We start from the raw sequence: 25,385 nt of genomic DNA on the forward strand, positions 1-25,385 counted from the left end.
TTTAGCGATGTGATAAAGTATTGGCTGATGAATTAGGTAAGCATATAGGTAATATATAGTCATGTAATAAAGTAATGGTTGATTAATTATTGGAAGATATAATCGATATATAACCATGTGATAAAGAAATGATTGATGAATTAAGTTGACGTATGTGTGCTGTATAGCCATTTGATGTGTGTGTGTGTGTGTGTGTGTGTGTGTGTGTGTGTGTGATTTGGATTTTAGCGTAGCTTTAACAATTTTACAGTCATATCGCTACGATGTCTGCAGTGTGGCAGTTTATGGCGATGTCTAGCACTGAGGCATCATGCCGCAGACATGTAGCATGATGTCTCACCCAGTCACATTATCCTGACACCAGGCCGACCAGTCCTAACGCTAACATCTTAATGCTGAGCGCCAAGCGAAGCAGCTGTTAGAACCATTTTTGTAAGTCTTTGGTATGACTCGGCCGGGGATGAAACCCACGACCTCCCGTATCCTATAAGCCATTTGATAAAGTTATGGTTGATAAATTATGTAGACATATAGGTAATATATAGCCCTGTGATAAATTAATGTATGATGAATTATATAGGCATATAGGTAATAAATAGCCATATGATAAAGTAATGTTTGATAAATTAGGTCGGCATGTAGGTAATATATAGCCCGTGATAAAGTTATAGTTGATGAATTAGTTAGGCATGTAGGTGATATATAGCCCCGTGATAAAGTAATGGTTGATGAATTAAGTAGGCATGTAGGTAATATATAGCACCGTGATAAAGTAATGGTTGATGAATTAAGTAGGCATGTAGGTAATATATAGCCCCGTGATAAAGTAATGGTTGATGAATTAAGTAGACATGTAGGTAATATATAGCCCTGTGATAAAGTAATGGTTGATGAATTAAGTAGGCATGTAGGTAATATATAGCCCCGTGATAAAGTAATGGTTGATGAATTAAGTAGACATGTAGGTAATATATAGCCCCGTGATAAAGTAATGGTTGATGAATTAAGTAGACATGTAGGTAATATATAGCCCTGTGATAAAGTATTGGTTGATGAATTAAGTAGGCATGTAGGTAATATATAGCCCCGTGATAAAGTATTGGTTGATGAATTAAGTAGGCATGTAGGTAATATATAGCCCCGTGATAAAGTAATGGTTGATGAATTAGGTAGGCATGTATGTAATATATAGCCCCGTGATAAAGTAATGGCTGATGAATTAAGTAGACATGTAGGTAATATATAGCCCTGAGATAAAGTAATGGTTGATGAATTAAGTAGGCATGTAGGTAATATATAGCCCCGTGATAAAGTAATGGTTGATGAATTAAGTAGGCATGTAGGTAATATATAGCCCCGTGATAAAGTAATGGTTGATGAATTAAGTAGGCATGTAGGTAATATATAGCCCCGTGATAAAGTAATGGTTGATGAATTAAGTAGGCATGTATGTAATATATAGCCCAGTGATAAGTATTGGTTGATGAATTAGGTAGGCATGTAGGTAATATATAGCCCCGTGATAAAGTAATGGTTGATGAATTAAGTAGACATGTAGGTAATATACAGCCCTGTGATAAAGTAATGGTTGATGAATTAAGTAGGCATGTAGGTAATATATAGCCCCGTGATAAAGTAATGGTTGATGAATTAAGTAGACATGTAGGTAATATACAGCCCTGTGATAAAGTAATGGTTGATGAATTAGGTAGGCATGTAGGTAATATATAGCCCAGTGATAAGTATTGGTTGATGAATTAAGTAGGCATGTAGGTAATATATAGCCCCGTGATAAAGTAATGGTTGATGAATTAAGTAGGCATGTAGGTAATATATAGCCCCGTGATAAAGTAATGGTTGATGAATTAAGTAGGCATGTAGGTAATATATAGCCCCGTGATAAAGTAATGGTTGATGAATTAAGTAGGCATGTAGGTAATATATAGCCCCGTGATAAAGTAATGGTTGATGAATTAAGTAGGCATGTATGTAATATATAGCCCCGTGATAAAGTAATGGTTGATGAATTAAGTAGGCATGTAGGTAATATATAGCCCCGTGATAAAGTAATGGTTGATGAATTAAGTAGGCATGTAGGTAATATATAGCCCCGTGATAAAGTAATGGTTGATGAATTAAGTAGGCATGTATGTAATATATAGCCCCGTGATAAAGTAATGGTTGATGAATTAAGTAGGCATGTAGGTAATATATAGCCCAGTGATAAGTATTGGTTGATGAATTAGGTAGGCATGTAGGTAATATATAGCCCCGTGATAAAGTAATGGTTGATGAATTTAGTAGGCATGTATGTAATATATAGCCCCGTGATAAAGTAATGGTTGATGAATTAAGTAGGCATGTAGGTAATATATAGCCCAGTGATAAGTATTGGTTGATGAATTAGGTAGGCATGTAGGTAATATATAGCCCCGTGATAAAGTAATGGTTGATGAATTAAGTAGGCATGTATGTAATATATAGCCCCGTGATAAAGTAATGGTTGATGAATTAAGTAGGCATGTAGGTAATATATAGCCCCGTGATAAAGTAATGGTTGATGAATTAAGTAGGCATGTAGGTAATATATAGCCCCGTGATAAAGTAATGGTTGATGAATTAAGTAGGCATGTAGGTAATATATAGCCCCGTGATAAAGTAATGGTTGATGAATTAAGTAGACATGTAGGTAATATATAGCCCCGTGATAAAGTAATGGTTGATGAATTAAGTAGGCATGTAGGTAATATACAGCCCTGTGATAAAGTAATGGTTGATGAATTAAGTAGGCATGTAGGTAATATATAGCCCTGTGATAAAGTAATGGTTGATGAATTAAGTAGACATGTAGGTAATATACAGCCCTGTGATAAAGTAATGGTTGATGAATTAAGTAGACATGTAGGTAATATATAGCCCCGTGATAAAGTAATGGTTGATGAATTAAGTAGGCATGTAGGTAATATACAGCCCTGTGATAAAGTAATGGTTGATGAATTAAGTAGGCATGTAGGTAATATATAGCCCCGTGATAAAGTAATGGTTGATGAATTAAGTAGGCATGTAGGTAATATATAGCCCAGTGATAAGTATTGGTTGATGAATTAGGTAGGCATGTAGGTAATATATAGCCCCGTGATAAAGTAATGGTTGATGAATTAGGTAGACATGTAGGTAATATATAGCCCTGTGATAAAGTAATGGTTGATGAATTAAGTAGACATGTAGGTAATATATAGCCCAGTGATAAGTATTGGTTGATGAATTAGGTAGGCATGTAGGTAATATATAGCCCGGTGATAAAGTAATGGTTGATGAATTAAGTAGGCATGTAGGTAATATATAGCCCCGTGATAAAGTAATGGTTGATGAATTAAGTAGGCATGTATGTAATATATAGCCCAGTGATAAGTATTGGTTGATGAATTAGGTAGACATGTAGGTAATATATAGCCCCGTGATAAAGTAATGGTTGATGAATTAGGTAGACATGTAGGTAATATATAGCCCTGTGATAAAGTAATGGTTGATGAATTAAGTAGACATGTAGGTAATATATAGCCCAGTGATAAGTATTGGTTGATGAATTAGGTAGGCATGTAGGTAATATATAGCCCCGTGATAAAGTAATGGTTGATGAATTAAGTAGGCATGTAGGTAATATATAGCCCCGTGATAAAGTAATGGTTGATGAATTAGGTAGGCATGTAGGTAATATATAGCCCCGTGATAAAGTAATGGTTGATGAATTAAGTAGGCATGTATGTAATATATAGCCCCGTGATAAAGTAATGGTTGATGAATTAAGTAGGCATGTAGGTAATATATAGCCCCGTGATAAAGTAATGGTTGATGAATTAAGTAGGCATGTAGGTAATATACAGCCCTGTGATAAAGTAATGGTTGATGAATTAAGTAGACATGTAGGTAATATATAGCCCAGTGATAAGTATTGGTTGATGAATTAGGTAGGCATGTAGGTAATATATAGCCCCGTGATAAAGTAATGGTTGATGAATTAGGTAGACATGTAGGTAATATATAGCCCTGTGATAAAGTAATGGTTGATGAATTAAGTAGACATGTAGGTAATATATAGCCCAGTGATAAGTATTGGTTGATGAATTAGGTAGGCATGTAGGTAATATATAGCCCCGTGATAAAGTAATGGTTGATGAATTAAGTAGGCATGTAGGTAATATATAGCCCCGTGATAAAGTAATGGTTGATGAATTAAGTAGGCATGTATGTAATATATAGCCCCGTGATAAAGTAATGGTTGATGAATTAAGTAGACATGTAGGTAATATATAGCCCCGTGATAAAGTAATGGTTGATGAATTAAGTAGACATGTAGGTAATATATAGCCCAGTGATAAGTATTGGTTGATGAATTAGGTAGGCATGTACGTAATATATAGCCAAAGAAGCAAAAAAGAATTAATTGCCAAACCAATCATTAAGCTTAAAGATAAGCTATGTTTCAACAAATTAATCCCCCTTCCAAAAATTAATAATTTGTTTTCTCATTTTTATTAACATCCCATTAATAATTCAGACAGTATTCTAGAAAAGACGGCTTTTACGTAACTACATGTCCCACCCAGACACATTATCCTGACACCAGGCCGGCCAGTCCTAACACTAACCTCTTAATGCTGAGCGCCAAGCGAGGAAGCTTTTAGTACCACGTTTGAAAGTCTTTGGTATGACTCGGTCAAGGTTTGAACCCAAAACCTCCCGCATCCGTGGCGGACGCTCTACCCACTAGGCCACCGAAGCGGTCAGTCTGTGTAAGAGACTTTGACAACGAAACGAGCAAAGTCGGACTGGTCTTCTTTCATTACCAGAATTAACAGCAGATTCCACTGGAGCAAACATTTTTTTTGTGCTTAATAATGCTTTGAATAAACATAAGTTGACATAACTGTATGGGGTTTTCAGCTAATAATGCATCGGTAATGACTAAAATTTATAAAGAAGTTGCATTCTTTGTTTTGAAAAATGTCTCCATCAGTGCACATATCAGATTGTCCCTGTCATATGATGCACCTTGCTGCAGGAAAGGCTGCCAATAAATTAGAAGGAGAACTCCTGAAGTATCAAGTTGGCATTCTACCTGACAATGTACTTCACGCGGACAAATTTGATCTCTCTCTCTCTCTCTCTCTCTCTCTCTCTCTCTCTGTGTGTATACATACATACATACATACATACATACATACATACATACATACATACATACATACATACATACATGAACCTGAATTATACAAGGCAAAAGAAGAGATATTTAGTTTTAAGATCTGTTACAACGTAATTGTGTACAGAAACAAGCACTTGTGAAAGGAAAAGTACATGCCAGCAATTTAATTCTTGGGTACCCTTTACAGATATATAAAATTTATCAAATAAGTTGGGAGTAATGCTTTTTCAAATGCAGCTACGTTAATTCCGTTGTCATAATCGTGTAGCTCTCATCGGATATAAAAGTTTTATTATTACATATTTTAAGGCCATCTTCTTCCCTTCATTCTTTTTCTTTTCCAAAGAAAAACTTGTCTATTATATAATTATGATAGTTTATCAATATTTTATAATGCACAACACAAAACCTTACTTTTTTATCTACCTGACTTAACTAACTAATATATAGTGAACCTACTTAGACATATTTGTTCCCGCACAACACATTCTTACAATCCCAGCGTTGATCCAAAAATCACTCTCCTCAGAATCGAGTGTAGGAAAATAATGAACTTACTGGTTTTGAAACAATTTGCATTTACAAAATGTTTAAGACAGATTGTTACAAATAAAAGAATAATCTCCCAATTTATCATTTAACCTGTTATTAGCAACATGGTGAATAACTTCATCATCTCGAACAATACTAGTCAAGTATTTCCAGACAAGCTGATGTGCTAAATATGTTTAAAATCACCATTCATCGCTCTAACTCTACATTAAGACCTTGCCAAACATTTTCCATCAATACTATTTTCATTTTCTACATTTATAATTAAACCATCTTAATATCCAGCTATAAGTTTTTGCTGCTGTTGTTGTTATTGTTGTGGTAGATTCAGCTCCATTTGTCAGCACACGAGAAGTTATACATGGTCAGTGTATTTGGTGGAGGAAGATCCCGGGAAAATCTCCGGTTTAACCAACGACCAACGGCCATTATACCCGGTGGTTATATGATACTAAAACTCGGTGCTTGATGAATAATATATATTGATGCTGAGCGCCAAGCGAGGCAGCTTTTAGTACCATTTTTGTCTTTGTTATGACTCCGCCGGGGATCAAACCCGCGACCATCCGTATCTGAGGCGGAAGCTCTAACCACTGGGCCAATGGAGCAGTCCTGAAACAGGTAAAAAAAAAGTGGCGTATCCTGATGTAGATGTATAAATTAAATAGGTTAAGAAAATTTGTGTGTCGTGATGTTGATGCATAAACAAAACAGGTAAAAACTTGTACATCCTACTGTAAACCTAGAAAATAACCAGTTCAAAAACCTGTTATGTCCTGATATAAGCGTATAAACGAATGGGGCCGAAAGGTGGTTCGTTCTTGTGCAGAGGTATAAACGAAGAGGTCGCAATGTGGTTAGTCGTGATATAGATGTATAAACGAAGGAGGTCGAAAAATGATTAGTCCTGATATAGATGTATCAACAAAGAAGGTGAAAAAGTGATTTGTCCTGATATAGATGTATAAACGAAGGAGGTCGAAAAGTGATTTGTCCTGATATAGATGTATACATGAAGGAGGTCGAAAAGTGATTTGTCCTGAAATAGATGTATAAACGAAGGAGGTCGAAAAGTGGTTTGTCCTGATATAGATTTGTAAACGAAGGAGGTTGAAAAGTGGTTTGTCGTGATATAGATGTATATATGAAGGAGGTCGAAAAGTGATTTCTCCTGAAATGGATGTATAAACTAAGGGGGTGGAAAAGTGATTATCCTGATATAGATGTATAAACGAAGGGGGTCGAAATGTTTTTAGTCCTGGTGAAGAACACAGTTTATTTCATTTAAAAATTATCAAAACCAGATACCTCTCTCATTTGTATCATATGATGCTAAACCAGAAACATTAAATTGCAGCTATTGAAATAGAAACAATTGGCAAACATATGCCGTCCTCTCTTTTGCAATACGAGGTGATGGAAACATACATACAACTAATGCCGAAATGTTTATGACAAATTATTATTATGTAACAAAAACTATCAATATTTTTTTCTAACAATCAGCAAAATTAATAGTGATTATCTTGATGGTAAATTGGTTTGGGATAAATTTGGCTGCAAAAATGAAAGCAGTTGTGATATTTATCTGTAGAAACTGGTGTATTAGGTTCAATTTATGTTTTAGAGAAGTCCTTAATAAAGACTATAAGCAGAATTAATGTTACTACATATGTGGGGCATAAGCATTGTTTGCCTGTTTATTGAAATATAATACAATATCAAATCTTAAACTTCTTATGTTGATAAAACTGTATTATTAAAACAAAATAAAAAGTTCAAGCGGATGACATATTAATAGCTGCAGGGCTGCGGACAGGGTAAGATAACTAGGACATAATTCTGGGCCCCACAACTGCCAGGGGGCCCACCGCGATCACAATTTGTAATTCACAGGTGTCTACTGGAAAATTGTCCTAGGGCCCAGAACTCTTTGTCGCGGTCCTGAATGGGTGTAGGAAAAGATTGTACAAAAGCAAATAATAAATGTATGCCAGATTATGATAAATGTATTTTCATGTATCGTATACCTTGATATAAATGCATCATATTCCTGGTCAATGACATACATACATATAAACATACATATATCCATATATACATGCATATGTACATACATACCTACCTACCTACCTACCCACCTACCTATCTACCTACCTACCTACCTACATACATACATACATACATACATACATACATACATACTATATTGTACCAATTTGCGTATAGAAACGTGAATCGTTTAGAAGAGAAAAGTTAATCAATTGTTAATCTGTTATTTCATACCACGATCATCACTTGCATAAGCACGTGCAGTTTTCTCTCATGGGATATTATTTAAGATAAATGTGTATGACTGATTCAGTAAATACTTTTCTAAGACAATTTTTACATTTCTAGATTGTAGATTTTCTAATCGTTTGCCTCTTGGTTGATCTTGTAAGGAACAAACAATTTACTTTTTCAGGGACGGGGTGGGTGGGTAGTTGATTGGTTTTGATAGATGACATGTGGTTTGGGATTTTAATCAATTTTAAGCTATTTGGGAGTACAAAACGTTTTTAAAAAATGTCTCGGCTGCTCCCCTCACCCCGAAAAATATATTTCTGCTCACTACGTCTGGAAAATATACGACTTTTGAGCTTGGTTTTTTTTGTCCCAGTTCAAAAGCGTCATAAAGTATTCTTCACATTCCTACTCTTCTCAGGGTCAGGCAGGGTCTTTACAAAACGTGCAGGACAATTGAAAGCATCTCAACAGCATGCTTACGGTATCAATGTATGTATAAATAAAATAAAGTCACAGAGAAAAATGTAATAATGAAGCTAATTGTTCTGTTATTTTGACGCACCTCTATCCATATGTCTTCGCACTCAGACTAGTTTCGTAGTATCGTCTTCGTGTTCGTTAGATTGACTAATTTTGTCCTTTTTTGGGTGAATTATTCCAGAAAACGATTATAAGATAGTCTACAAAGGAGCCACTTGCACTTTACCTCTTCAGGGCCTTGTGTTCGTCCAAAATAAATTACAAACATGTAACATAGTTCGTTTTCCTGAGGAAGGAGTTAACCCACTTTCCTAATCGGTATAAGAAATCATTATCTAATTTTTGGCGGGATAGATAGCCAAGGGATTCTAAAAATAATTCCTATAAACGTCTACATTTTAGTGTCTCTCGGTATGCCAAACGTTAAGGAATTGACAGACAATGGCATTTTTCTTGTTGCTAGATGCAAACTTGACTTCGTGACTTGACAAGTAGGAATACACTTTTTTAAAACTCACAGGCAGGCGGCATCTTACCGTCACTGAAACTAATTTATTCCGACCTGGTGTATTTGTCGCTGTGTTTCGCATTCTTTAGTGGCAGCTACAAGCGGCTACAAAGATTGTTTCAAAAACAACAACACCGACGTCATTTTTCGAAATAGCATAAATAAATAAAACTTCCTCAATATGAGATATTTAACTGATTCAGCGAGAGTAACAAAGGTCAGAACTAATAATAGTAATCATAACAATTAGAGCTGAAACTAAAAACCGAACATTCAAATCAAAATATTTTTGGCGAACATTATAATAAAAAATTTATATTCAAATATTCGTTTCTTACACCGATCTTTTGGCATCATTTCGTTAAAGAAATAAAGAAGACAAAATATAAACTATGCAAACTTAGTTTCCAAGTTTGACACTTATAATTCGACCAATGACGTTGCCATTGGCCTTGAAAGGATTTGTATCCATATTCCTTGTTTGATTACACTGACCGGTCCATACCAGAATTGTAGCAGTTCTTATCAGCTGATGGTGTCACGTCATGCACGTTACCATATAGAATACACAGCATAAATGAGGAAAAAGAGCGATGCAACCAAAGCGTTAGTTGCTTATGAAGAGTGCAATATTATTGGGTACAGACTTGGATCAGAGCATTAGCCGCGGAGTTGCTATTAGCCACGTCATCAGATCAAGCCGTATCAACCCCATAATCCAGCCCCTGGCAGTCAATGTCTAATGTTATTGTACGCTTTGTATACAGTCCCATTCGGTTAATGTTGTTTCTACCAGTCAATATCCACTCGTATAGCCATAGTTAAGTGAAAAATATTCACCGCATCCTTACATCGTACAAAAGTGCATGCATTCCATGAACTTTTTCTGGTTACGGCTAAATAAAAATGGCGAAGTAAAGGTGGAACGCTGATCACGCCATAAATCTAACGGCCACCAGATGCCGACAAAGACTGTCCTTTCTTCCTGCTTATTTGGGTATATGACATTCCAGCATCTTTAACAAACTTAATTTAGTTCGATGCTGAAGAGTGACCACGCCATGAACGCAAACGCTTCCACAGGAGTAAAGTAGCGTGTAATACTCCGCGGTGTACACGTTTCATTTATAAAATGAGAGTGATGCCAAATGTTCAGTAATAGGTTGAAATGTTTGGGGGTTTGGGTTTAATTCGTGTTATTCCTGCTATAGAGCAAATTGATTAATATGTTATTCTTTAATTACTTCAGACAATGGTTATTCACTAAGGATTAAGAAATATAATATTGGGTCCTTGCTTGTGTGATGCAGAATACCCTCTCAAGTCCGAATATCCCGTTCCACATAACCTCAAGACCAATATTATTCAGTACCATAACATATGCATAATGCCCTTTTCATAAGAACAATTGCTTGAATGTTGCATACCAAATTGGCTTGTTCGTATATTATGTACTCTCTCTCTCTCTCTCTCTCTCTCTCTCTCTCTCTCTATATATATATATATATATATATATATATATATATATATATATATATATATATATTGTTTATCTAATCCCAATCTTAATGTAAAATTCAGTAGTAAACGTGATTATCGGTGCCAAACTTTCAGGTAAAACCTAACAACTAAAATGTTATCTGTAGCAATCTTTGATGAAGTACCAGGATGTTTTTTTAGTATCATAATTTGTCATGCCCAGCCCAGTATATCGAGATAGAAACTAGGTTTTCTCGCGCTAAATGTACAATATCGCCAAAAGACCTGCTTTCCACTTAATATCGGAAAAAAAACGTTATTCATTGAAATGCATGCACACAAGAAACACTTAGTCTTGCACGGAGAAAAACTACCAAGTTTTTCTTTCTATTCAGACGAAAGGTTGTGTGAGATGACTAAAGTTTTCTTTCTCTGTTCAGACGAAAGGTTGTGTGAGATGACCAAGGTTTTCACAAGATAATTTGCAAAAGAATCTTATGCAATACGTGGTTTATATATTTAAATAAGACATTGGGAATACAACAAATATGATAATAAAAATAAGGGCTTCTAGTTAACCTTTATTTTTAAATCTCTTATGGGAAGTTCCAGTTTTGTATCACATGACGTTATATACGATGAACGTTGCGTCTCATGAAATAATTTGCAAAATTTGATTTCAAGCACATTTTCACCAGATATTATTCTTAGTGGATATTTTACATTTTGTAAATCATTGAGATTTAATTATTTATCACAATTTAGGTCATTAATATAAAAACGTTGTATTTTTCACTAATAATATAAATAATCTTCTGTACATTTCTATTCTACGAAATATTACCCATTATTGTCAAATACAATTTCTGAAGAATTAAAGATATTGACAATTGGCAAATAATACGTCCAATTCCTCGTTCTCGTGATGGTCAAGCTTCCTAGAATCTAATTTCGCTAATTTTATATAAGGTGAACAACACTAAAATAATGAGTAGAGAAAACTACTCATACACTTGAAACTACATTACAAAGATCAAAAGACTAAACTGCAGATAGAGTCAGAGGGACAGAAGAGAGTAAGAAAGACTGAAAAGGTCTATATAAACAGATAGTGTAAAAAAAATAGACGAGTAAACAGAAGGAAATAGAGGTAGATATATTGATCCTCGTATTTCTTATATGAAAGTTCAATTTTAGCATTTGCCACATCGGTGTTAACATAACAGACACCTAAACCTCTGGCAGTGTATAAAATACAGTTGTACCAGGGATGTATGTTTTGGTAGTCAAAAATAAACGTTTATATATGGCCAGGTCTACTGAGGATCGGTCATTCATTCACATTATCATTCCTTTAGTTTTCGTTGTAAATCGATTCAACCATATTGCTTTTGTATGGTACACATTTATTTATATGTTGTTAACACTTTTATTTTATTTTAATGCAGGAATATTTTGTTCTTTGGTAACTGATATCGCATAGAGATGTAATTGCCTGTTCTGGTAGATTTTGTTCACCATTATCCTTTTAACTTTCTTATCTGTTTTGTTTGTAGGTGAGTTTTCTTGCACAATAATGTAAATCTTCACCCACCCATCCATCATTCTGATAACTGTTGTGTTGGGCGTTGTTTTCTTGGGGAGGGGTCTTGGTAACTGTCCTCTATCCCCCCGAAGAAGAGCTTGTCTGACTCGAAAAATTGAACTTGTTTTCGCACCCTGTCTCGTACGAACTGGAGTTGTCCATCCTTAGGAATAACTTTGGAAAATGAAAACTAGGTTGATGTTTCTTTGGTTGACATTTACTTTCTACAAGCACCAATTTGATCATAACTGTTGCATGCATATCATTAGCTTTTAAAATTTATTTGCGCAGTGGCAGATAGATCATGAAGATCGATGATCATTCAGTATGAGAATCAAGACTTCATTTATCCTCACGCGTTGAAATATCTAAATTGTTATAGACGAATGCAACACAGCAGGCAAATATAAGCACGAAAATCTAAACTCGAATGATTAGAGCTTAATAAGACAGTACACATTAGGTGCCCATGGATCATTCTAACATTCCAATATGCTAGTTCTATGTATGTATGTATGTATGTATGTATGTATGTATGTATGTATGCATGTATGTATGTATGAATGCATATATGTATGGGATGCATGTGTGTTTGTATGTATGTAACTAACTTATTTAAACGCATATACTCCTTGTTAAGGAAATCCAAGATCCATCTACTTTTACCATTAAGAGACAAGCATGTTTGAGCATAAACATAGCACTACACACACACACACACACACACACACACACACACACACATTTAACTTTTATGGTCTAAGAGGTGTAAAATCAGAATAGTTCCAGGTTTGTTTGACCTTACACATCGGTCTACCAATATCTTATCCAATACCCGACGTTAACGTGTCGCTTGAGAACGCGTGTTGCCACACTCCTAGTCTTTCGAGACAGACTATTCAGATTCACACATGCATAACCCGACAGGTATGGCTGACACTTTTTTGGGGATATTCTTTATGCATAAATCTTGTGTTCGAAAACCAGTCTGGTATGATTTTATTTCAATCAGTCGATAAAGTAATTGATTATAAAAGAGTAACGGTTAACCACAATTTGTCAGCATACAATGAATTTCCACATGTAGGCATATAATTATTTTCTTGAAACGTTTTGACTTCGCAGACTGCGAATAATGGCTGAGCTGGATGACAATATTTATAGACGAAGCCCTGCTAAACCTTGCTGGATACTGGATGAAAAACGACTAATACTGTGTAGGAGTAGGTAATTTACAAAACTATACAAATAGTGTGTGTGGCGCGTTTACAAATAAGTCTGTTTCAAATCGCCCCACCGGATCTTTTAAGCAACGTAATTCGTCCGAATGCCATTATTTATATGTGTGCAGCACACGCAATTGTCTTCATAGTTTGTGATTTATTACCCAATGATACCATTAACCTTATGTAGTGATTTTGGAAAATATTGTTTTGCCCAGCGAGATATAAGTTATAGAGAACTGGAAAACTGACAATAACCTAATCCTGTATGGAACTGGCAAGTATCTGGAGATTAATCATTTTGGGGATGTACAAAAGTGATTTTTTGCGCTCAAGAAAGTGATATTGAAATCGTATATCACTGGAAATGCAAACCAGAAAGAAATTAATACTGATGTTTACTTCAGACACATCTTACAATCAGTCATACACACACACACACACATACGTGCGTTCGTGCGTGCATGCGTGCATGAAGGCAGACAGATAGATACCTACACTAGCATTAATATAGCTGCTTTGTTTTATGTTCTATTTTATTTATTACTAATCTCTGTATTTTTACAATGAATATTGATTGGGCTGCTTTCTAATCCATTACTGAGAGATTATAGTTAATTTCCTGGCTCCACATGTTAGTATTACATTATTGTGACGTTGTTTACAAATTTTAGTCCTAGATGTTTGTATTACAATATTGTAACTTTGATTACAAATTTTAGACCTAGATTTTTGTATTACACTATTGTAACGTTGTTTACAAACTTTTATTACAAAGAAAAATGAGCTGCAGAACCACTACATCCTAAATATTCATACATGTACACTTCACGTAGTAAAAGCTACAAAGCTGAATTCCAGTATAGTATTTACTTGCATCTAACTATCATGTATGATGTCCAAAAATGTTTAAGACAGTCAATATAAACCCATATCAGATAAATGCTTAACAATTTTGATGATTTATTTTAAAATTTAAATCCATAAATACTGCAACATCAGTCAAATTAGTTATGTGCACTATTTGATACTTTCGTTTCTTTACATTTTCTAAAGAGCATTATAACGTTCAGCATGTAAAACTCTTCTTCCGAAAATTTGAAAAGCAAAAGCGAAACAAGCCTAATGTGCATATGGTGTTCAAACCAAGAAAGATTATCAAGCATAATTAGGGACTTTATGACACTTTTTCAAATACTTTTAGTTAAACTTTGTAATTCTGTAAAATTCATGATAAATTTATAGGTTTTTGTCTTTCTTTCTTTTCTTTTTCGTCTTATTTGCTTGAGTGGTATTTATAAGACTGCTGACTAACGTATGTCGGTGGTGTACTTCTGATGTTTTCTAGCCTTTCGTCCATTTGATTTAGAAATGTCTTTGCTGCCAAAAGTCAGACTTATCGGAAAATCTTGCAATGTGTTCTTGTAGTTCTGTATAACCACTTTTCTCTAGGATACACGTTTCTTTTTGCCAGAAAACCATTGATCGTAAAGATGAAGCCGTCAGATTGATGAAAAGGAATTTAGTTTATCCTGAGACGAAGACAAACCCATGGTGAAATGTTAATCAATTATGTTACGCTTATGTTACCAGATATATATATATATATATATATATATATATATATATATATATATATATATATATATATATATATATATATATATATATATATATATCTTAACAGACGGATTTCACTCTTTACACCTTGTTTTCTTTCCGCAGGAAAAGACGTCAGCATAGGTAATCTAAGCTCAGTTCATTCTCATTTTTTGTAACCGTTAAACTTAACAGATAAATACATCAAACAAATATGCCGATTGTCAGGATAATGTGCCGATTCTTATGTGTTTTAATCTTTCATTTTCAGTGTAATCTCACAGGGCTATGAAAATGAAAGGTTGTTTTTAAAGTTGTCGACATTATTTGTTGCTGTTTCCGTCGTTGCTATTGTTGTTGCTGTGTGCATAGAAAGATTTTTTTAAAAGGTATATTACCCCATGTGCGTTTATTTTGAAGCGTATCGAATATGATGAACTATCTGTCCGTTGTCGGAAAATACAGACTCGTCCATGCAAACACTGCGGTCAACTAGTAACGAATCTCCTATTTGCCTCGAAGACCAGTAAGATAACAGTTTTAGAGACTCAATGTCGACAAGATAACAGTGTTAGAGACTCCCTGTCGACAAGATAACAGTGTTAGAGACTCCCTATCGACACTCAGGTTATAAAGTAGAAATTGATGACTGAAATGAGTAAGTTTAGAAGTTTCGTGAACTATTGTTAATCCATGATGTTTCGTGTTTTTAAAATGGAGGTGGGACTTTAGAAACTGAAGGAGTGAATGAAGTCAAACTCTTTAAACATATCTTATTTTTCGGAGACGGAACGAGACTATTACGGCCTTTCCACCATATCGGGTTTGTATACGGAATTTCCTAGAAATTTAATTCATTAAGACTGACCTCCATTGAACACTCTTCTTGCAAAAGGCATTTGTAACGTCGAGCTCAGTCCTAGCTACATTCGAACCACTTCGGCTATTAGGTTAACAAGGATTGAACGAATAGGTGCGATAGCATTGAACTTTTTAATAATTTGTAATTTCTAGGGTAAATCCTATTATCAATCCAATCGTACATAAAACATAAAGGTCAGGTGTCCGAATATAGGCTTAGGTGTATTTCCTTCAGTCATAGTCACATATTTTGTCTACACTTATACAGTCTCTAGCTAAACTAGGAATGTCTGACCATTTCGTAGCAAAAATATTTGGTCCCCTAAGCAAAGCTTACCAGTGGGCCTCTTCGTAATCTATAGTGTAAAACAAATAATTCGTGGGCTCCTGTGCTTTGCATACTCTTACTATATGGAAGCTACGCTCCCATAAAATTGTGTTTGACAAAATATTTAATATTTTAATAGCATGTTAAAGTATTGAAACATACCCAACCCGTGTAATTTGTGTAATGTGATAGAAGAGATCAACGCATTGATTACTTTATAACTGGTTTAGATTTGGTTTGGTGTTTTACGGCAGATTAACACAAGTTGGCAGTTTAATGCGGAGACGAGTTGAACAACGTGTCTTTCCCGAAGATGATTGAATATATGAATATACAAAGTTAACAAAGATTGTTGAATCGGAATAAACATTTTCTCGTCTTTCTTTCACAAAAGAAAACTATCTAATAAGAATGAAACTATGCTGATATGAACATATTATTCTCGTTAATCAGTATATGTTGTATTTACTTTGTGTCTGTGTCAGTAATTTGAATCTCCCTTCATTGTGGAGAATTTCATTGTTATAAGTGGCCGAAAGTGATTTAATAGTTCATTACTTTTGTGCTGAATCATTCCCCTGACTGCCGGCACGAATTTCCCTATTGAAACCGGAATTTCACGATATGAAACTCAAAGGTGGTCCGCGATCTCCACCTTAGAGCTTGTTAGGATTTCGGCATATTTTGAAAAGTTGCCGAAAGCTGTTTAACTTTTATTGCTGTACGAATTTCGAAACTATGCATAATTTTTTTTCATACTACGCTAATTCAATTCTTTAACTAATATCAGCTTCGAGACATGGGTAGGATGAAGGACATTCGTGTGTCGTCTTAAGGTAGTTTTTGTTTTAGCTGTTCTGTTCATAGATCAAAAGAGATTATTTTCTGTCATCCGTCAGTACAAGTTTGTTCCTCCTAACTACTTCAGGGATTGCTTTGAAACTTTACACACACACACACACATTCCATGGTCTAATTGGTCCTAAATGAAAATAAATGAAAACGGTGTCAGTGCTTCATCCAATATATATGTTGTCATTACTCCTCCTAAATGAATGATCATTATGAAATAGCGTCTTCACCCAAACCTTATTATTATATTCACGTTGTCCTAAGTTAAAAATAGAGCCAAGCTGATATCCAGAACGTGCATCATAGCAGCCAATTTGAATATCTTGTTATCGCTGAAGAATATCAGAGAGAGTTTTAACACTTGACAGTTAAAAGGACGAAATGGTCGTGTCATGAAGTCCCGACAATTACTTTCGCCCAGAAGTGTGCCAGTCCTTATAGGGACTCTTGTTTTCGACTGTGGCGACTTTGAATGAGAAAGGCTAGTAGTTAATAATGATGTTTATATCAGATTTTCGGAAAAGAAATACCTGGAGGTATGCGCCATTCATACGTTCAAACTTGATATGCTCTTGTATCGAATCTAGACTGAGTGTCTGTCAAGAATTGGACTCGTCAGACCCTCATTTTATGAGTTATTCCTCCTTTTTTTGTTTTGTTTTTTTAAAAATAAAAAACAAACATAAAATATCCATATTGATAGTATGTCTAGAACCAGTTGAGATTTCTGCTTGAAACTTGGTATGCACTTGTATCATGACAAAGCTTTACGTCGTATGGAAGAACTGACTTATCTACGTCACTGCTTTTATAGCTAGGGGCATTCCATAAGCACTTGCTTACTGACAGTTTAGTAAGAAAAGAAAATAAAAATTATATTCATTTAACATGCTGTTTGTTTTGGTTTTAGCGACCAAATTAAAGATTATGATTTAAATATGAATCTCCTAGACCTCGACGCATTGTTATTGTCATCATATTTGGATGATAAATGAAGGATGACTATACAATGAAACAGATACGTGGTCTCTAACTGCAGATATTTCTGATCATATGTTGCCTAATATGTTTTACAAAATATACTCTTAATTGTTATGATACTCTAATATGTTATGGTTGTCAGTTTGCATCAGTGTATTGGGTTTGTTCTTGCGTGATATAATAGAAAATAATAAAACGCAATCATTTCTTAAAAAATAGAATATATAAATCCGAATACTTCCATGCATCAGAGTAACATATTGCAGCCTGAGCATTCTTGCCCTTTAGTAAAGGAACATACGCAAATATGTCAGATTCCGTTAAAGTCTGTTCTGTATACTTTGGGATCGCTTAATGCTTTCGACATTGATCCTTACGCCTTTTCTCCGTGACTATCTTAACGAGTTATTACTTTAAAAAATAATATTTATAAATGCGTTTCGTTATGACCTATGATAAATGTACCATTAGTTTCCTTAGTACATACCCTTGGTAAAAGTATTGACATGGAGTTTGATATTTTATATCATACATTGCATTAACCTCAGTTTAAATCCACCTCAGTTTAAATCCACCTCAGTTTTGTGATTAAGCAAAATATTTCCACCTGCGTATCTGCAACATGCAACTGGACTGCTCCAAGTGTAAACTTTGTCCTTCGCGGAACTCTATGCTTCTTCATTGATGGTGATTGATTGACATGCATATCTGTAATTCTGGAACCTTGCCACCTTAGACAGTCGGTGGTCGGATGAAAGCTGTATGTTCCATATGGATAACGTCATTTAAATTGCGCACACATGTCAAGTCAGATTAATTGCTCGAGCGGCAACTTGATAGCGGTTTTTCATACACATGTACAAACTCTTTTCTAGTTCACTTTTTGTATCTCAAACGCGGAAGGATTTTTTAAAAGAGTATTAAATGGAAGTATGAATATATTAAACTCCATTTATGACTACAATTATCACGGTATCGCATACATTGATAATTGGCTGATTTCGATGTTGTGATATTCTGTCAGTTTGCTGATGTATTTTCGATTTTTTAAAATAAATATTTTGAACCTGCTCAACCTTACGAAATATGATCATAGTTATTGCGATGAATGCTAGGAACATCTTTGAAGAAACGATTCAAGACATTTGCTTGTGTGTTTATTACATTTAATATTTTTAACAGAAAATCATTTTACAGTACCTCGTACTACCTTAATTTCATCGTTGTCAGCTACCATCTACTTTCTTTCACTCTGACCTGACCCACCTGAAGGATGCGGGCACAGCAAACCTATTGAAAAATATACATAGTGTTACTCCTGTACTCAAAACAACACCTACCAACGTGAGTAAGCACTACCCAACTGCTCAACACCAACATAAGCAATAAAAAAGCCACAGACTTGCAATGCAAGCCCGAAATGGGTGGGAACAGAATCATCAACATAATACACAGAATACATGGCATGGTTATCGAGGCAGACTCGAACGTTATACAAGGCCTTGGAAAAGTGACCCTTCGATCATTCAACAGTACGCACATGACAGACGTGGCGTACCTAACTATAATTATAACCATTAGGTATGTCCATCTCGATACAATGATTATTATACATACACCTCAACCAATAATAAGTATCATGGTTTTGGAGATATTTGTTCCGACTGTATCTCTGTCCTAAGTACAAATTCTAATTGTACATGCCAAGGTTATGAGGTCTCTCCCACGGACTCGGGAATAACTAATAAATCTGTCTTCATTCCTATAACGACTGAGAAAAATTTAAACTGTACATCCTTTGGTCTGAAAAAGAAAGGTTTGCAACTTATCAATATCAATGTAAGACACATCTTACCAAAGATCGATGAACTAAGACTAACGATACAAAATGAACCCAACCTTGCAGTAATTGAACTATGTGAAACGTTTCTAGATTGTAATGTTCCTGACAATGCTATCTCTATTAGCAACTTTTCTTTGGAAAGACGAGATCGACCACAAGGCATAGGAGGAGGGATAGTCATGTACGTTTCAAATAACTTAACATACAAGAGAAGAACAGATTTTGAAAATTCTACTGTCGAATCAATATGGATCGAGTTAAGTTTCCTCAATAGTAAATCACTCTATATCTGCTAGGCATACCGACCCCCAAACTTCCTCTCCTCATGGACTGACCAATTTGAACACGAGTTAGAGGCTGCTTTATCTTCCAACAATGAAGTAATTATCATGGGGGACTTTAATATTGACCTCATCTCTGATACTAACACTAAATGGCTACATATGATACAACTGCACGACCTTACACAGGTAATATATGCTCCAACAAGAGTAACAGCCTGTACTTCTACTCTGATCGACCACATCTATACTACCCATCCAACCAATCTCTACGAGATAAACGTACCATGTTTCCCTATTAGCAATCACTATCCTATATGTGCAACTCGTAAGCAACAGAGCGCAAAGAACAACTTACACCCCTACATGCAATACAGATGTTTCAAAAACTTTTCTGAAAATGAATTTCTCTCCGAACTATCACAAAACATTAACACAATATATTTCCCTAACATAGACCCAGATTATGACTTGTCTAACTGGAATCACTGTTTTCTTACTATCCTAAATAAACACGCCCCCATACGCATCAAGAGAATTAAACGATCAAAACAACCAGAATGGTATACTAATGAAATCGCAGAGGCACAACGCAAACGAAACTACTAACATAAACATAAAGACTTTACAAACTATCGTTTATGGCGAAACAAAGTCAAATCAATCATTGTAAAACACAAACGTTCCTTTTTCAAAGAAGCCATCACATCAAACTCCGATAACAGATCCATCTGGAATCACTTACGAAATCTAACTTCAACGAAACCTGCGCCTCTAGCTCCATGTTAAATTATAGTTGACGGTACTAAATATACTGATGAGCTCGATATTGCAAACCAGCTGAACCATTTTTTACTAATATCTCCCAAACGCTTGACAGATCTAAGAATAAAGAGCCTAATTTAGACAAACTTACTAAATTCGTGAATGAAAGGGTACCTGATCATGTTAGTTTCAACATTCCCTTAATAACAATAAATGACACTTTTGATATTATAAATAAATTTGACACAAACAAATCAGCTGGTCTAGATGGAATTCACCCCAAAACTCTGAAAATGTCGGCTTTAGCAATCTCAGAGTCGTTGAAAGAAATAATTAACTGTAGTATCACTTCCAATAAATCCCCGGAGTCATTGAAGTTAGCAAAAGTATTCGCAATTTATAAGGGAAATGAAAAGAATGACCCATCCAACTATCGACCCATATCTGTTCTATCCGTACTTTCAAAAATTATGGATAAACATGTCAGCAAGCATATTTTCAGATATCTTGACAAGTACCAACTCCTCCATAGATCACAATCAGGTTTTCGAAAGAATCATTCATGTCAGACTGCAATGACAAAACTTATAGACCAATGGCTACTAGCAGTAGAATCAGGTGAACTTACTAGTGCAATCTTCATTGATTTTAAAAAGCATTCGAGTTGGTTGACCATTCCGTGCTCATTAAAAAACTTTCAGCCTACAAGTTTTCTCCAAACTCAGTTGCCTGGTTCACGTCGTATCTCACAAACTGGCACCAGGTTGTTTGCACGGGTAAACATATATCCGAACCAAGTCATATCTTAAGTGGTGTTCCTCAATGATCTATATTAGGACCTCTTCTCTTTCTACTATTTATCAATGACTTAGCCTTGTATCCAGCGCACGCTAACACAGATCTTTTCGCTGACGATTCGACAATGCATTTATTTCATAAATCTCTAGACTCCATTAAAAATAAACTTCAAATCGACCTCAACAATATATCAGTTTGGTGTCATCAAAATAAAATGCATATTAACATCTCTAAAACGAAATGTATGACAATTGGAACAAGGCAGCGTCTATCTACTAACATGGATTTACTTCTAACTAAAAATGGCTTAGAAGTAACTATTGTCAAAAATCAAAAACTTCTTGGTATCTACATTGATCAACACCTCAGCTGGATTGCGCATATCGATCACTTATGTGCAATGGTAGTCAAAATAATAACTTTATTAAAATTGCTTTCGAAATTTCTACCTCCACAATCACTTGAAACTTATTTTTCGGGTTGTATACTACCACTGATAGATTACGGCTGTACCATATGGGGAAACACATCAAATTATAATCTGTCCAGAATTGATAGACTCCAGAAAAGGGCAGCCCGAATAATACTGAAACTTCCTGTTATGACTCCCTCAAATGTTTTGTTTTCACGTCTGAAATGGCTACCCATACAAAAACGTATTCTTTATTTTAAAGGAATCATGACATACAAGTCTTTAATCGGTCTTTCTTCAGATTATATATCTAACATAACTGAATTAAGATCATCGAATACTGAGCGTAATCTCCGATCGACGACTAACAACGATCTCCAGATTCCTTGGTCGAAAACCAATCATTACAAAAGCTCATTTACTGTATCAGCACCTACTGTATGGAACTCCTTACCAATGAGGATACGTAATTCAGCTTCCCTTGCTTCTTTTAAAATATCATTAAAGAAATTCCTTCTAGACCATCTGGAATGACATATTAAAAGCTCTGAACAGAAAACTTTATAATCATATCCATAATTGATATATATTTGTATGTTTCCCAGTATAGTCACACATAGTCATTCGTGTCAAATATGTACGAATGAGTGTGCGACTATACATGGTTATGTGCATGGTCTTCTATTTTTTTTATATTTTTTTAATTTTTTTTTAATTACAAAAACAGAGGACCACATGGCAGATGGGTCAGCCATGACCAAATGTGTTATCCTCGTTAAAGATAGTTTATTATTATTATTATTATTATTGTTGTTGTTGTTGTTGTTGTTGTATAGTATCACAAATACCTCAAATAAAATAAAGATCCTAAATTGGATGACTACGTTGAGTATAAAGACCTAGTTTTACATAACTCAAATGAAGGATCACCTCCATATTACTTGGATGTATTAGCTGTGTTATAATAGCGGTGGACTAATGGATATTGCTGTACATGGCGTCTATTTTGTTTATATGCGCATCTCTTTCTATTATTGATTAACCCGTTTTATTATCATCATCATCATCATCATCATCCCCAAGTTCGTCAAAGACATTCAAGGGTTAATCTTTTGCTTCGTATGGCTTCTCTTAGAGCACGATTTGCTGTTAATTTGACAGTAAGTTTATAAATAGATTAATGAGGAGGAGTTAGCATTGTACTAACATTGCCTTATATCATCTGATGTAGTTCACGTGCACCTCCAAGCGGCCTACATGCCCTGTGTCTGAATTTACAACACATCTGATTTTCACAAATTCAACGAGCTGATAACATGAACTAACTGAGCAGATCAATTGCTAACACCAAGTGATATTGATGTGGTAACTGATATATTCACAACCAGTTATTAGAATTCTTAACCTTGTGTATTCCTTGTAAAACTGTAACAATTCGCCCAACCGTTATTTCGTGGTTGGACTTTCAATTGAGAAACATGATAAGAAAAAGGGATAGAGAAGGCAGATCTGCCATCAATCGTGATAGGCCAGTGGAATAGAATAAATTCAGACAAATCAGGAATAGAGTAAACAACATGAAAAACTGCTAAAAAGCAATATATAGATAGTATTGATGCTTTATATTTCTTACTCTGAAAAATTGCTCCTAAAACTATTTGGAAAATTAAAAACTCATTTTCATTACTCCACCACTTATAGATTCAAGAAATAATGCTTTGGTTAGCATCTACAATAAAAAAGAAAAGGCTCACTTATTGGTTAGCATCTACGATAAAAAAGAAAAGACACTTATTAAATGATTATTTTACCTCAATTTCAGATATTGCTGATTGTAATGTCCAATGTTTTCTGTTAGAAAAGATGCTCTGATACCCTAAACGAAATTACTATTACAGAAAAAGAAATTAAAAATATTATTACTTCCATTTCTGTCAATAAACCCACTAGGTTTTATTTAAATTGAAGCAATATGGTGTTTCAGGTTATCTGATAAAATGTTTTGAAAGTTGTTTAAGGAATAGAAAACAAGCGGTGGATTTGCTAGATACTTATTCAGGAGAAATTATTACAAATACTGGTGTGCTGCAAGGATCCGTGCCTGGGCCACTCTTGTTGTTAATCTATGTAAACGATATTGTCGATGGTATGAGCTCTCTCACTCGTCTTTTTGCAGATAACTCATCTCTGCATTATTCATTCCATTATTGTCCTAAATTATAGCTTGTCATGAATAATGATCTAATAACAATGCAGCACAGGTCCAAGAAATGCCCTTGAAAAAGTTAAATCCAGAAAATAAAAACAGCTTTTTTTGTTTTTCACGACCAAAAACGTAACAAATAAATCTGAACTTATTTTTGATCAGATCGAACTTAAATATGTGGATTCTCATCGCCATCTAAGATTAATGCCTTCCTCACATACCAGATAGACTTGTCACATTGACAGTATTTTAAAAGTAGCATCATGTCGAATAGCTAACTGATATTACGCAAACTAAAACATAAACAAAGTAGATAAAGTTTATCAAAACTGTGAATAGTTTATATCAGGCATATCTTGGAATATGCCAGTGAAGTCTGGGACTGATGCTCGTTGACCGATTCAGAACAACTTGAAAAACTACAGCTCGAAGCTGCAAGATAAGTTATAGGACTTCCAAAATACACTATTGGGCAATCTTTCTATTTTGAAACAGGGCCGGTAAGTCTGCAGTGCCGAAAAAAAAGACAACAATTATTAAAACGCTACAACCTTAAAACAAGCCAAGCTCCATGCTTTATCACTGAATGACTCCTTACCCCTGTGTCCTAGCAAACAAATTATAACTTTCAACGTTCAAACTATATGGTCATTTGCAGTTTCAAGCCAAATTCTACCAAATCATCTTTTGTACCCTCAACAGTATCTTTATGGAACAATCTAGAGCAGGATACTCAGTGTAGTATGTCTTACAATGCTTTGTAAAAATGCTTATGTCCAAAAATCATGTCTAGCATACTGTTAAGTTTTATTAATCGAACACTGGATATAGTTTACATACTAAATTACGACATAATGTAAGTTCATTTAAAGCTGTTCCTTATCGTGTTCAACTTGCTGACACTGCTTTTTGTTCATGAGGTGGAATCGAAACCACCATTCACCTTTTCATGTTCCGTCGTAAGTACAGTAGACAACGAACTGTGTTGATGAGAAATTTAATCTCCGTGTCATATGTAACTATTAGCTTAAATTTTACTCTCTCTCTCTCTCTCTCTCTCTCTCTCTCTCTCTCTCTCTCCATTTTTCATTAATATGTTGTCATGTTGAATATGTTGCAATACTTGTATCATGTATG

General features: G+C 34.9%; 1 protein-coding gene across 1 annotated transcript in view; it reads left to right on the forward strand.

Annotated features, from left to right (window-relative positions):
* The window catches only part of LOC149800881 (lachesin-like), a 199,126-nt gene that overhangs the window by 151,450 nt on the left and 22,291 nt on the right, over positions 1–25,385 (forward strand). The gene's annotated exons all lie outside the window — the stretch shown is intronic.

The sequence above is a fragment of the Sinohyriopsis cumingii genome, chromosome 4 (genome assembly GCF_028554795.1).
Source record: "Sinohyriopsis cumingii isolate HCF-2022 chromosome 4, ASM2855479v2, whole genome shotgun sequence".
Classification (NCBI taxonomy): Eukaryota; Metazoa; Mollusca; class Bivalvia; order Unionida; family Unionidae; genus Sinohyriopsis; species Sinohyriopsis cumingii.